Genomic DNA, 16,715 nt, shown 5'->3' on the forward strand with positions numbered 1-16,715 from the left:
TACTCTGGAAATAAAGGAGATAATGGAGGAATTGTAGCTTTTAAAATAATGAAATAGGGGTGCCTGCATGGCTCAGTCAGTTAAGCATCCAGCTCTTTATCTCCGCTCAGGTCATTATCTCACTGTTCATGAGATCAAGCCCCACATCAGGCTCTATGCTCATAGTGTGGAGCCTTGTTGGTATTCTCTCTTCCCTTCTCTCTCTCTCTCAAAAATAAATAAAAATAAACTTTAAAAATAAAATAAATAAAACTGATGACAGAGATAGAGAAGGAAACGTTTGAACACCAGATAGAATGTTGAGGAAACTAACCCCAAGTATCTCATGTTGAAGCCTTATAGAAAATGGGTCAAGAAAGCTTAATGGGAAATCATAGTGACTCTCAGTTATTTCTGAGAGAGCATATTGTTAAGCATAATCTTAACAATAAAGTGGGTAGGTAGTTCTCAAATACTTCCTGAAAATCCACTATGGATCTAGCCTCCACTCACCAGCCTGACTACAAACTGAACAATATCCTCTGCTTCCCTTCCAACTTTCAGATTTTGTACCAAGTCCTCTCATGGACAAAATATAAATTAGAACCATTCAGAGAAGGGAACTCTCAGAAATAGCATCCCAGTTTTTCCACTCCACTGAAGGAACAACTAAGAAAGTATTTGTAAGGTCAAGCTGGCAACAGACAATGCAGATACTTTAAAAATAACCAAAGACCTAGTCTCAGAAATTGCAAATTATTGCATGGCTTTGTCCATAGTGTGATATCAGTATTGGGAGCAAATTAGAAGAGATGAGACTCGTATTTCCCTGATGAGGAGTGGCATTGAGCATCTTTTCATGTGCCTGTTGGCCATCCAGATGTCTTCTTTAGAGAAGTGTCTATTCATGTTTTCTGACCATTTCTTCACTGGATTGTTTTTCAGGTGTGGAGTTTGGTGAGCTCTTTATAGATTTTGGATACTAGCCCTTTGTCCAATATGTCATTTGCAAATATCTTTTCCCATTCCGTTGGTTGCCTTTTAGTTTTGTTGGTTGTTTCCTTTGCTGTGCAGAAGCTTTTTATCTTCATAAGGTCCCAGTAGTTCATTTTTGCTTTTAATTCCCTTGCCTTTGGGGATGTGTCAAGTAAGAAACTGCTGCGGCTGAGGTCAGAGAGGTTTTTTCCTGCTTTCTCTTCTAGGGTTTTGATGGTTTCCTGTCTCACATTCAGGTCCTTCATCCATTTTGGATCCATTTTATACACAATGGAGTACTACGTGGCAATGAGAAAGAATGAAATATGGCCCTTTGTAGCAATGTGGATGGAACTGGAGAGTGTTATGCTAAGTGAAATAAGTCATACAGAGAAAGACAGATACCATATGTTTTCACTCTTATGTGGATTCTGAGAAACTTAACAGAAACCCATGGGGGAGGGGAAGAAAAAAAAAAAGAGGTTAGAGTGGGAGAGAGCCAAAGCATAAGAGACTCTTAAAAACTGAGAACAAACTGAGGGTTGATGGGGGGGTGGGGAGGGTGGGTGATGGGTATTGAGGAGGGCATCTTTTGGGATGAGCACTGGGTGTTGTGTGGAAACTAATTTGACAATAAATTTCATATATTAAAAGAAGAAGAGATGAGACTCATTCTGCATCTTTTTGTTCAATTTATAGGACATTATTTCAAGATCCTGACACTATGAATATTTAATCCATGTAACCCACTCATATAAATTCCAATATCTTTTGCAGCCTGGTTGAAAATTATATTTCTAATGTAATGGAGGAAAAAATGAGAAAAAAAAGAGTGATAAAAGCAGGGTAATGAATTATGTCACCACTAAAGTAGATTAATTTCCCATGAGGGTAGCACAAGTCTAAATATTAAGCTCTAGAATATCCCAGGGAGAGTAAGACCTCTGCAACAAGGTATTCTAAAATAAATTCTTTTTACTCAGTAAATACCAGATCTTGAAAGGAGAAGTGTTTGTTCATTTATTCCTTAATAAATCAATTAACTATTTTGATTGTTTATTTTTAAATCTTTATTTAAATTCTAGTTAGTTAACATATAGTGTAATATTAGTTTCAGGTATACAACTCAGTGACCCAACACTTCCATACAACACCCAGTGCTATCACAAATGCCCTCCTTAATCCCCATTAACTATTTCACCCATCCTCCACCACCTCCCATCTGGTAACAGTTTGTTCTCTATAGTTAAGAGTCTATTTCTTAGTTTGCCTCCCTCTTTCTTTTTTTCCCCTTTACTCATTTGTTTTGTTTCTGAAATTCCACATATGAGTGAAATCATACAGTATTTGTCTTTCTCTGATTGACTTATTTTGCTTACCTTAATATTTCTTACCTCCATCCACATCATTGCAAATAGCAAGATTTCATTATTTTTCATGGCTAAGTAATATTCCATCATATATGGCTAAGTAATATTCCATTATATATGCATATATATGTATACATATATTGGGGTGCATGTATCCCTTTGAATTTTTGTATCTTTCAGGTAAATATCTAGTAATGCAATTGCAGGATCATAGGGTAGTTCTATTTTTAACTTTTTGAGGAAACTCCATATTGTTTTCCACAGTGGCTGTACCATTTCGCATTGCCACCAACAGTGCAAAAGGGATCCCCTTTCTCCACATCCTTATGAAACTTGTTATTTCTTATATTGTCGATTTTAACCATTCTGACAGGTGTGAGGTGATACCTTATTGTAGTTTTGATTTGTATTTTCTTGAGGATCAGTGATGCTAAGCATCTTTTCATGTGTCTATTTCATATCTGGATGTCTTCTTTGTAAAAAAAATGTGTATTCATGTCTTCTGCCCATTTTTTAACTGGATTGTTTTTGGAGTGTTGAGTTTTATAATTTCTTTAAAATTTTTGGATACTAACCCTTTAGCAGATGTATCATTTGCAAATATCTTCTCCCATTCCATAGGTCGCCTTTTAGTTTTGTTGACTGCTTCCTTTGCTGTGTAGAAACTTTTTATTTTGGTGTAGTCTCAATAGTTTATTTTTGCTTTTGTTTCTCTTGCCTCAGGAGACATATCTAGAAAATAATTGCTACAGCTGATGTGAAAGGTTACTACCTGGACTCTCTTCTAGGATTTTTATGGTTTCAGCTCTCACATTTAATCAATTTTGAATTTATTTTGGTGTAAGAAAGTAAGAAAGTATGGTGTAAGAAACTAGTCCAGTTTCATTCTTTTGCATGTTGCTGTGCAACACCATTTTTTAAAGAGACTGTCTTTTTCCCATTGGATATTATTTCCTGTTTTGTTGTAGGTTAATTGACCATATAGTTGTGGGTTCATTTCTAGGTTTTCCATTCTGTTCTATGGATCTATATGTCTCTTTTGTGCTAATACCATACTGTTTTGATCACTACAGCTTTGTAATGTAACTTGAAGTCTGGAATTGTGATGCCTCCTGCTTTGCTTTACTTTTTCAAGGTTGCTGTGTCTATTTGGGGTCTTTTTTGTTTCCATACAAATTTTTATGATTGTTCTAACTCTGTGAAAATTGCTGTTGGTATTTTGATAGGGATTGCATTTGTGTGGTATAGACATTTTAACAATATTTGTTCTTACAATCCAGGAACATGGAATGTTTTTCCATTTGCTTGTGTCATCTTCGATTTCTTTCATCAGTATAGTTTTATAGTTTTATACTTTTCAGTATAGTTCTTTCACCATTTTGGTTAGGTTATTCCTATGTATCTTATTGTTTTTGGTATAATTGTAAATAGGATTGTTGTTTTAATTTTTCTTTCTGCTGCTTCATCATTGGTGTATAGAAATGCAACAGATTTCTGTAGATTGATTTTGTATCTTGTGAGTTTACTGAATTCATTTTTCTGGTTTTGTTTTTTACATTTATTTTTTCATTTTGAGAGAGAGAAGTGGGGGGGGGAGAGAACAAGCTGGGGAGGAGCAGAAAGGGAGAGAAGGAATCCTAAGCAGGCTGGGCGCTGTCTGCACAGATCCCAATGTCGGGCTGGATCTCACAAACCATGAGATGATGCATGACCTGAGCCAAAATCAAGAGTCAGATGTTTAACCAACTGAGAGCCACACAGGTGACTCTGGGTTTCCTATATATATATTATCATGTCACCTCCAAATAGTGAAAGTTTTACTTCCTCCTTGCAGATTTCGAGGACTTCCAGTACTATGTTAAATACCAGTGGTGAAAATGGACATCCCGGTCTTGTTCCTGACTATAGAGGAAAAGCTCTCCATTTTTCTCCATTGAGGATGATATTAGCTGTGGGTTTTTCATATATGGGTTTTATTATGCTGAGGTATGTTCCCTCTAAACCTACTTTGTTGGATTCATACTTTAAATAACCACATGTGTAGCACACTGTGAAACTTACTCTAGGAAGGATGACACCTTGTTAACAATCAAAATATAATTACTACTACAAAGAGGTAGCACAGGGAATTACCAAAGTTTGAGAAAATCAAAGAATCAAGAAGACTACTATAAAGGGTAAAATTAAACTAGCATTAACAAAACAAAGGAATAAACAAACACAAAAAACAGACAAAAAGACCATAAATAGAACAAAATGAAGGTTGCCAGAGGGGAGCAGGGGTACAAAATGGCTAAATAGGAGTGAGAGGTACAGGCTTCCATTATGGAATGAATGAGTCATAGGAATAAAACATGCTGCATGAGGAATACAGCCAATGTTATTGTAATAGCATTGTATGGTAACAGCATTGTATAGCTACACTTGTGGTAAAAGTAGCATAATGTATAAACCTGTAGAATCACTACTTTTCCACCTGAAGCTAATGTAATAATGTAACTAATGTACCAATATAACTAATAGTTTTGTGTCAACTATACTCAAATATAAGCAAATAAACAGATAAATTAACATTTATGAATGATTAGAAGTGAATTTAGATGCCAAAGAAACCAGTTCCAGTAGGGAAAATAACATATGTGAGGGTGAATGACTTCCATTCATTATTTCACTTAATTTTTACAATATCCTAGGAGTTAAGACTACTAGTCCTCCCATTTTATGAATAAAGAAATTGATATAAAGGATTAATACATTTTGTAAATTAAATAAATTTTGCAATTTTACTAAGATATTGGGTCACTTTAACCTCAAAATCTAGGAACTGTGATCTGATCTATATGATACTATATCATTATGTGAATTATGGCTCCATTTTTATCTCTCTTTTATAAAATGTATAAATGATTTTTAATACCTGTGATGGTTAGGATGCAATGAAAAGGACACATTCTTGTCTGTAGGAGTGAAATTTTGAAGTATCTATCAAGATTTGGTACTCATATATATTTTCAGGTAGCACTTGTATATATGCAAATGAGCATAAAAATGGACTTAGCATTGTAGCAAATGATGGAAAATCGATGGCAAGTTAATCCCCTGAATCTTAACAAACAATGTAATTATTAAATTATTAGAAGTCTCCTTTGGTGTTCCATGAACTCGTTATAAAAGGATGAGTCCCATGTAGAAAATTTATAAGGAATGATACCCATTGTATATTGTTAACTGAAAAAGAAAAAAAGAAAAATTGCAAAAATATTTTCTGTAGTAAAACTGCATTACTATATTTTAAAAATTGCCTCTGGGTGTGTGAATATGACTGTGTTTGTGAGTGAATATACAGAAAAAATCTCTGAAAGGATATACTATAAATATTTAATACTGGTTGATTTGAAGCTGTGAGGGCAAATGGAGGATGAGTTAGAAAACATAAGGGCCATGCCATCTGACATCATATACCATTGATTTGATAATTGATTCTCTGACATTATTTCTCAAGGCATTAAGTCTATATAACTCTTAAAATTTAAAAATGAGTTTAAAATACCTTTCTGATTTTTAAAAATATTACGGGGGCGCCGAGGCGGCTCAGTCGGTTAAGCATCTGACTTCGGCTCAGATCAGATGAGATCTTCAGATCTCATCCTTCATGAGTTTGAGCTCCACATCAGGCACTGCGCTGACAGTTCAGAACCTGAAGCCTGATTCGGATTCTGTGTCTCACTCTCTCTCTGACCCTCTCCCACTCACACTCTGTCTCTCTCTCTCTCTCTCTCTCTCTCAAAAATAAAGAAACATTAAAAAAATTTTTAATATTACAATTCTTTCTTGACTAATTCATTCTTCTTTGTTCTGGTAGAGATGTATAAATGAATAAAACCTGAGTGCCACCCTCAATGAAGGGTTTACTGTGGTGGAGTTCAGCTCTATATTTAATGAACCACGAAGCAACTGAGAATAAATTATCTCCTGAGTATAGATTGAATGCCATGTGCATACTAGAAAAATTAAATACAGCCAAGGGGAAACCAGGTTGATTGTACACACTGGTAGGTACATTTTTGCTTTTAGTCTCACTGTGTTGCTTAGCTTTCTGGAAAGATGGATGTTATGACATCACTATACCGCGTAAGACCATCTTGCCTGCATTCTGATTTTCTTTATTCTGGTCTCTCATACATTTATAAGAGTGACTAGAGAAGGTAAATTTGTTTTATCTTCAGATAGTATTAATCTTTATCATATCCAGTGAGCTTTGAAATGTTTTACCTTACAGTCAGGAAGCAGTATTCCCTGGAAATTTACTTAAAGCACTCTCAGGGTTACAATAGTAATTTCTTGAAATTTAGGTCACAACAATGTTTATGCTTATATGGAAAGATAAAAGAGATAAAGAAAAATTCCTTTCCTTTTAGCAGAGGCTATATAGCAATCAAGCCTGCATTTTCTCTGTGTGAAAATGCAATAGACAGAGCAAGGGTAAATGAAGGACAAAAAGTCTCCTGAAGTAGATTATGAATGCATTGCCTCCCATATTTTAAGCAAATTAAGAAAATCTGGGATTATATTTTTGTCTGGGATCATTAGACATATCAGAAATAAAGTATGTTTTGTATTTGTGAATACATGTATTTTTATCTTTCTCCCATTAATAAGGTTATTTTTTGGAATACATTGCAGGGATCTCCAAATTACTACTTTAACATATTTACTATTTTTAATTTTATATTTTAATATTTCAGTTTGTTCAAAAACTATTAACAGTCTCTGTCTTTTGATATGCCAATTTTGCTGAAATGTGTCAAAAATGTGTCTTTTTAAAAATATTGTTAATGTTTATTTATTTTTGAGAAACAGAGAGACAGTGTGAATGGGGAAGGGCAGACAGAGAGAGGGAGACACAGAATCCGAAGCAGGTTCCAGGCTCTGAGCTGTCAGCACAGGGCCCGATGTAGGGCTCGAACCCATGAACTATGAGATCATGACCTGAGCTGAAGTTGGAAGCTCAACCTGAGCCACCCAGGTGCCCCAAAAATGTGTCTTTTTCTAAAGGAAGACAATGCTGATTGTCAAGGAAATAACATAAAAGAAGGAAAATAAGGCACAATACAATCTTTGACACTTACCACCTACTGACTTCTCCAATTAATGCTGTAAAAAGAAGTACAGACATAAAAAGGAGCTCTTTGAAATGTGACAATGCATAATAAGTGAATTTCATTCTAGTGTATAAAATGTGACATGGGAGAATTAATTACTGATACTAACTTGATTCACATTACATTGCCAGTGATTTTCATTTTTTAAAAAAGTACAATAAATAGCACAAATAAAAGCTGGTTGCTAAGATAAAGAGAGAACAACATAGAAGTTATATAGACTACATTTTAGCAATTTGTGGTTTCTATAAAGTAAATCTTATAGAGAATTTTTTACTTAGTCTTCTAGAAAGAAGGCAATGAGATATTTTGTGATTAAAAAAAAAACTCCTTTATGAGTCCCTTCTTGTACTCAAACAAGTTTAAGGGTGAAAAGACAAAGTGAATATAGTTACAAAACAAAGTTAATTGTTAATTTAAATGAGGAACATAAAAATGATATAAAGGGACTATATTACTGATATAGCTCTATCTATGTAAGTATGGATATCACTGGCTTCAAGGTTTTTTTTCCCATAAATTAAGAACTTTACTCTTATTACAGCTAAGACAATTCTAGTCCTATATTTTTATGATTAGAAATACATTTATCTAATGAGCATATTAAAAAGAATGTATATTAAGAATAAAAATAATGACAGTTATTATTAATTAAGCTCAGGAATTGTGTTTGAGTCATCAGTTTCCAACAAAGCTTTACAACAAACTAAAGTTTATACATGGCATAAAAATTAAAACTCAAAATGAGATATTTCAGTCCTAAAAGCATGCAATCCTGGAAACCTGAAAACAATATCTCAATATCTAAATTACAGATATAATTACTAAATATTGTTGTAGAAATATATAAATAAGAGATGTATTGCACGTATAGAAAATTTGGTTACAAGTACAGATGCTATATAAAGTCACTCGTGAGTGGACTTTTAATATAGACCTAAGAATACATTTTTCCTTTTCAACAGAGGATGTGCAAAATATTTCTCCTTAATGGGATTGAGTGGATATTGCAAAAAGGCAAACAGGAAAAAAGTTCCATTGGCTTCATTTCATTGGAACTAATAGTGCAAACATTTGATCTTCAATTCCTTTACCATTCACAAACTCTGTTTTGTTTTTCACAGATTTTGCTTAAAGATGATAAAAATCAGTATGCGAAACCATACAATGATTAGAATTTGTTCTCTTGGGCATCTCAGATGACCCAAAGCTTTAGGCTATAATCTTTATCATTCTGCTTAAGGTTTATATATTAAGTGTCACTGGAAACCCAACCATCATCATCCTCACCTTGACAGACTGTCCTATGTATTTTCTTCCTGTGGAATTTCTCCTTAGAAATTACATTCACCAGTGTGTCTATCCCCAGATTTTGGGGGACAATCATTACTAAAGTCAAGACCATTTCCTATAACGATTGTTTAGCTCAGCTATTTTTCTTCATCTTCATGGGTGTGTCTGAGTTTTTTCTTCTCACTGCCATGTCTTTTGATCGCTACGTTGCCATCTGCAGGCCTCTTCGCTACACCACCATCATGAACAAGAAAATCTGCACCCTGCTGGTCTTTGGGTCATGGCTGGGGGGATTCCTTACCATTTTCCCACCACTCATGCTCATCCTCCAGCTAGATTTCTGTGCTGCCAATGTAATCGATCATTTCTCCTGTGACTATCTCCCCATTTTACAACTCTCGTGCTCAGATACGTGGCTTTTAGAGATGATTGGCTTTTACTTTGCTTTTGTTACTCTGCTCTTCACATTGGCATTCGTGATTCTTTCCTACATGTGCATTCTTAGCACCATTCTGAGAATCCCATCTGCTACTCAGAGGAAAAAGGCTTTCTCCACATGTTCCTCTCACTTGATTGTCATTTCCATCTCTTATGGGAGCTGTATATTCATGTATGTCAAGCCTTCAGCAAAAGAAAGAGCATCACTGACCAAAGGGGTAGCTATTCTCAACATCTCAATTGCCCTATGTTGAACCCTTTTATTTATACCCTGAGGAACCAGCAAGTAAAACAAGCTTTCAAAACTTTACTTCATAAAGTAGTGTTTTCTAGAAACAAATGAAAGTATGTATTAACAAGAAAGGATGTTATTGGGAAGATCCACTAAAGGAAAAACAAAATTTTGACTTCTACAATATGCTCCCATATCCAGCTCACAGATATCTGCAAGGTGCCAGAGTCCAACCCCAGCTTAAGGAACCTTATTTTCTTTCCCCAATGGTTCTTTTCCCAGGGGGCCTGTCGAGGGCAATTCCCCAACAGACAATTCCCCAGGTACTTTTATTAAGGCCAAATTACATAAAAGTGGGAGTACAAGAAGTTTCACTGTTGATGGGCAGCCCTGCAGTCCTGATCCGTCTACCGCCTGGGCCCTGCCATCAGGCTGGTTGGATAACTCAGCTTCTGGCAGCAAGACTGTGCTCATTTGCTTAAGCTTTCTTGTACACTGAAAGTAACTATGTTGTGTCTATCTTTCAAACTGTCTGTAGGTTCAATTTCCTCACTGATTTACAATTCTGAATATAGCCAGTAGCTATAAAGTATAAATCATTTTCCTGATTGTTCCAAATAATAAAAAGGTTTTAAAAAGACTTGAGGAAACACTCTTTTAATTGATTTATCCTTAAATTTTATCTTCTGTTACTAATATCACATTTTCCTTATTTTTTTTTACATTTCCTTTTTAAAGCTATAAATAATATGAAACAAATTCTCTAACAATTATATTTTTTGCACAATATCTATAGTATCTGTCTAGTTCTTCTCACTCAGCTAATAGAGTTGAATGTCTATTTTACTGCTTATAAATTATTTAAAAGTCATATATCTTTTGCTTTCTAGTTATGCTCAGGGCATGTGTTATTTTTTTATATACTCCCCCTTGTTTATTTATATTATATTTTATAATATGTAAAGACAAATATTTAGGCAGTCACTATTATATTTATGCCACATGAAAGTTTGATAGGAATTTCATTAATAATACTATCTCTTCTTTAGAGAGCAGTTATTCTGTGCCATATGCTCAACTAGGTATGTCCTAGGTATTTAATCTGCACAGCTATATGGCATCATAGACTAATTATATCTTTCCTACAAGTGGGCAAACTGATGTTCAGAAGGGCTGAGTAATTTGCCTTAGGTCTTGAGGCCTAACAGCCCGTGTGATAACCTGACTTGAAAAACAAAACAAAGGCAAAAACTTGTGTTTATTTCACACACATTTAAGAATCTGTGGGAACTTGCAAATATCTATAGCTTTTACCTAGGACATGCACAATTTTATTGGTGTTTTACACTCACATTATACTACTTGGGCATAATTATATTATTATAGTCTAGTAGGAAAGTAGTAATTCCTAAGATTATACTTGGCACATAAATTGGAACTGTAATCGTTCAAAACCAGAAACTCTTCAACTGCCATTACTGGTGAGAAACAGAGGGAGAAGGAAAAAAATTATAAAGTATTAGCCATATTATAATACCAAAAATTCTTACTGAAAGGCAGATTAAGTTATTGAAATGCAGATTAAAATATGGAGTAAAGAAAAGACTTAGTACTAGGTAGTAGATTATCAGTTTTTTAAAGATGGCACAGGTTAGAGACGCATTCAGTACAGCTATGTGTTATGAGCTAGGTTGTTAATCTCTGAAAAATACTGTCAGGGGACATGAACTTTCCCTTTAGTGTGGTTGTTTGCTTGCTTTTTTTTTTTTTTTTTTTCCTGTCTCATCAGACACAGTCCCACAGCTTCCTTTTCTAATTTTAATACTAATGTGTATTATGTTTTATATTCCTTAGTGTTTTGTGTATAGTTCTGTTCTGGCAATTTGGATTCACTGAATTATCCCCCTTGAGGCAGCAGTGAAGACAATATATAAAACACTAAGTAGTTCATATTATACAGAATCTGTGTAGCAGCCATAGTGGATGGTTTTAAAACATCTTCTGATTTTTTTCCCCTTTTATACATGCATTCCTTTCTCATTCAAAGAAATATATTCCCTCTAGATAAAATGAAAACTTAAGACCAAAATATTAACATAGAAAGCAAAGGGGTTCACGGAGAGGACGTATGTCCAGGAACACTGGTTTCCTTGGATTACAACAATAGCAATTGCTAGTATTTTTTGTATCCAGCCATTCTGCGTGTGAGTGAGCCTGTATGAAAATGAGAGGTAAGTCAGACATATAGAAGGCAATGGAAGTCTCCCAAACCGTATCATTGATTCATCAATTATCAGTTCAACTTTTAATTAGATCAAATAGGGTATATTGGAGTTTTATTTTGTAACTGGATATATTTTTTAAAATGTAAAGATGTTAGTATATTTTGCTTTGTTATATCAATTCATTCATTCTCTATTAAATAAAAAGCAGAAAATTACCATCTCTGTGCTTGTGTTTCTAATTGAATACAAGTTATATCATACTTTCTTTAAGAGAACAGACTTTAGAGAATCTGTGATTATATTTATCACTTGTCAGCTGTATAAATATATCTCATGTACAAAACCACACTGACCCTGGTGCTTCGTTTGCAAATAAAGATAAAAGTTCCAAAGATGTGTCATAAAGGCTAAATGAGATAGAATATAAAAGTCCTTAGAATTTCATTGGAATCGATAATGGCTTTGCTCAATCACAGATAGTATGATATTCCCACACTTGGAAATCAATTTCAACTAAAAGAATGTTCCCACACTTGGAAATCAATTTCAACTAAAAGAAAATAAATACACCAGCTCTTCTTAAAGCATAGTAAGTGCCACATAGTTTATAGAGCACTTGCATTTATATTATTTCAGTTAGTTCCCAAAACACCCTTCAAATTTCAACTCCATGAGAAACAGAACTGATGCTTAGAGAAACTGAGTAAAGTCCAAACTCACACATCCATTAAGCAGCCCATTCGTATTTTTAACTCACGTTTCTCTGACTGCAGAGCCCACATACGCTCTGTGACAGTAATTTACCCTAGAGTGTCATGAATAAGCAATTAATAGTGTTTTGATACCATAATCATCAGTTTATGCACTTTCCCTCTTTTCTTTGCTTATTGATGTCTAAATAAAGAACTGAAAGCTTGAGGTTAGGAACCGGTATTTGCCACCAACTCCTACAGGTACAATCCTTCCAGTGGCTCACTAGGTTCTCTGCGGGAGACTTTGCTTTATTCAGTCCCAAAGAAGTTCTTAGAGAACACCTGTGTCATGGCCCAAAGCCCAAGACTGAACATTGCAAGTAAATTTAGAGTAATTATGAAGCAGAACTAGATGTTACCCATGACACTGAATTAAACAATTTTCTTTTCCTCTAATGTATGAGCCTAATCTCTGAACAACTCTTTACTCATGAGGTAAAAAAAAAGAAAAAAAAAGAGTGATTTGATCATAAAGCACATTGCTTGGAAGCTATGATTTGTGAAGTTTTGCTAATGACCTCTAACGAAGTTTAACTTAGTAAACAGAAAAGTTGAAACAATTAAATTCTCAAAGTTATTGCATTACTAAGGGATATGTCCATCCAGGGCAACTGAGACATTAACAACAACAACAACAAAATTCACCACAAATAAAATGGAATCAGTCTAAGACTCCTAGTTTCTCAAAAAAAAACATCCTTTTTGTCTGTAATGTATCCTTTAAAACAAATTCCCTTTCTCATCTTGGGCATCAAAGAAGTCATCAGTATCTAGTTTATCTAAAGGCCCATTGTCTTTTTTTTTTTAATTTATTTATTTAAATTCAAGTTAGTCACAATACTAACAGGTCATTGTTAATACTAAATTGGTGGTTAACAACTTTGAAAGGGCTTATGCAGGGGTGCTTTCAGAATGAAACCTTGAAGGTACTTTGTGGCCATCTTATTCAACAAAAATGAAGTATTATTGTTAACTTTCATTTTGAATATGTCAAAGAGCCAGTCTCAGGGGTCCTTGAAGGGATTCTTGATTTTGACTAAACAGGTGGAAGATAATATAGAGGTTAACCTAAACCGTGTTCTTCCAGGGGGAAATATGGATCTGCCTTCAGAAACAATAAAGAGGAATTAAATGCTTAGAGATATCCTTTATCCACTGCATGAATACATCCTTGGGATGGCCTCAGGCTTGAGGAATCATATGCACCTTGTTAAACACTGAAGTTTATTTCTCCCAAAAGGCTGCTGAATGAATGAAGGCATAACATGTATCAGGCTTAGTTGATGTTGGTAAATGAATACAATTCATTGAATTTTCATTAACATCTTTACATAAATAGTATAGCATATCTCCCCCAAGTCTGTGATAGTGGATCATCTCTTCTTACAGTTCTTTTTAAAAAAATGTTTTTATGTTTATTTTTGAGAGAGAGACAGACAGAGTGCGAGCAGGGAAGGGGCAGAGAGAGAGGAGACACAGAATACAAAGCAGGCTCCAGGCTCTAAACTGTCAGCATAGAGCCCAAAGCAGGGCTCAAAACCACCCACGTGAGATCATGATCTGAGCCAAAGTGGGACGATCAGCGGACTGAGCCACCCAAATGCCCCTCTTTTGCAGTTCAAGTGAGTTCTCTAGTCCTACAAAATTGGCCTGTCAGTATTCACTTTCAGATGTTCACATGAAGTCTTCCTTATCTATTAATACCTTCCTTCACAGCTCTTTGTGCATTCCTACAAAGGGTTTAATCAGTAGCCAGAATGTGTAAGTCTGTCATGGTATTATTTTTCAAAAATGTTTTAAAATTGATAGGAATGTAAGAGGAAAAAAGAAAAAGCAAAAAAAAAAAAAAAAACCTTGAAATTGTGGTAAAAATACAGTGCACTGACACATTATGACCTATGGAAGAGTAATATACACTATTTTTATTCCTGGATCTCCAATGTCAGTAAAATAGTACAGAAATTTCAATTTTCAGAATGATATTTTCTATTGGATAAGAATGCCTTTTGGGACTTCCAGGTGTTAAGAAAAACTAGCACTTTCAATGAAAAGGAAACCCTGATCAAAGACAAGTAATGTTATTGAGCAGAAATGATCTTAATTAAAAGAATGAACGTTAGGGGCGCCTGGGTGGCGCAGTCGGTTGAGCGTCCGACTTCAGCCAGGTCACGATCTCGCGGTCCCTGAGTTCGAGCCCCGCGTCAGGCTCTGGGCTGATGGCTCAGAGCCTGGAGGCTGCTTCCGATTCTGTGTCTCCCTCTCTCTCTGCCCCTTCCCCATCCATGTTCTGTCTCTCTCTGTCCCAAAAAAAAAAAAAAAAAAAAAAAACACAAAAAAAAACGTTGAAAAAGAATAAAAGAATGAACGTTAAAGAAGTTTAATGAAAGTAATTTTATGTATTTAAAGATTATTTATTTATTTTGAGAGAGAGAGAGACAGTGACAGTGTAAGTTGAGGAGGGGCAGAGAGAGGAAGAGAGAGACAAGCCCAAGCAGGCTCTGGGCTGGCAGCATGGGGCTTGACCCCAAACCATAATCTCATGACCTGAGCCAAAACCAAGAGTTGGACACTCCACCAACAGAGCAACCCAGGCGCCCTTAAAGAAAGTAATTTTAAAATAATATTTTATGATGTTTTTAAAAATTATATATCCAAAAATATTGGGCTCCTTTACATGTCCTTTGTTATAAATTTACTCAGTACAGGGAATTTAGGTCCAGTAGGTAAATACACTCTGAAAAGTAGATAAAGTAGGCAACTACACCTTGTAAAAGAAAGACACAACCTACATAATGCAGGTAGGAATTGGGCATACAATGGAGAATCTCACCTGTTGGTGTGATTCAACAACAAACTCAACATCACTTAATTAATGAATTAAACAAGTGTTTATTTTAAGCCTACTGGGACTCTTCTGGACATTAGATTGTGTTACATGGTTTTGAAGGCAACACTGCATCCTAACTTTCAGACACGCACAATGTGGTGAGGAGTTCATAGGAGATGTCAGCACAGATGTTTGGTGGGCTGGGAAGAATAAGTCTAAGATTCTTAGGGGACAGACTCGTACTAAGGGTATTAAACCTAGTGTTGTGAAGTTGGGAAGAAGGTGATTTGAGGTGTCATTGAAATCTGCTACCCACAAGGCTAGTTACATATACATATTTTATTTAAGGCAAGTTTCACAATCATTCTCAGAAAGAATACTGTTACTAAGGAGGGGCAGAGAAACTAAGCGGCCATTGGCAGCCATTGGTAGCAGTGTTGAAGTGCAGCAAATTTCTACATGTGGTGATTGTATCTTAGCTGATTGAGAGAAGTGAATTGTTGGAGGGCAGAGAGTGTGATGGAGTGCAGGAAGCAGATACACCATGGTGGCGAGAGGTCACCATGGTCATAAAGTGGAAAAACAAAGCTAAGATTTTCACAGGTACCATACATCCAGGTGATTCCACCTCATTTTTGTTGTTGTTATTGTTCCTATGTGATTCTCTCCGTGTTCATTTATTCATTACTATTTATTTTAGGTAAATCTTTTAAAAAAAGACACCATCAAATCCCAGAGGTTTTCAGCTCAGGGGTTAGAGAACATTTTCTCCACTGAGCAATCTTATTATGGCTTTTTAAAAACACTAAGCATGTTTCTAAACGCTTCATATATATTAACTCATTTAATACTCATGATGACTTTGTAAGATAGGCCTGTATACAGAGAAATAAACTGTATTTATACAAGTAACACAGAGAGACCACATGGCTTCATACCTAATAAGTGGGTTGGAATCAAACCTAGATATCGTCACTCTTCCTTACGGAAATAACTATGATAATATCATTTAAATTTTGTTTTAAAAAAAGAAATTAAAACTCACTATTTTGAAACCATATGCAAATAAAGAAATTAAACTATTTACCCCATCTTCTTGCAGAGCACTTATGTAACTCTTTAACTGAGGGAAATTCTTCAACAACAACAATATTTTAAATAGAAGGAAAAATCATTTGTATAGGAACATGGGTCATAATAATTACACATAGGCTGAAAAATTATAAAATATTGCCAGGGATTCAGATGTGATCAAGCTCAGTTCTAAGCTCTTCCAGCTTAAATTATTTTCTGCCTCTTTCTTGCCTGTAACTCTAACACCTAAGGTTGCTGGTAGTGATGACTGTAATATATCTGACTTTGTGAGGTACTAGGAAGAATTGTAAAAGCTGAGCGTTAGCAAAAGTTGATCAATGGTGAAAGACAAAACACACTCTATATTAAAAAAATACAGTATCTTTCC

The 16,715-nt window shown here is 35.0% G+C and overlaps 1 pseudogene; it reads left to right on the forward strand.

Moving 5' to 3' along the window:
* Positions 1-8,346: 8,346 nt before the first annotated feature.
* On the forward strand, positions 8,347-10,203 carry LOC122473705 (annotated as a pseudogene).
* The last annotated feature ends 6,512 nt before the right edge of the window (positions 10,204-16,715 follow it).

The sequence above is a fragment of the Prionailurus bengalensis genome, chromosome B4, assembly GCF_016509475.1.
Source record: "Prionailurus bengalensis isolate Pbe53 chromosome B4, Fcat_Pben_1.1_paternal_pri, whole genome shotgun sequence".
Taxonomy (NCBI): Eukaryota; Metazoa; Chordata; class Mammalia; order Carnivora; family Felidae; genus Prionailurus; species Prionailurus bengalensis.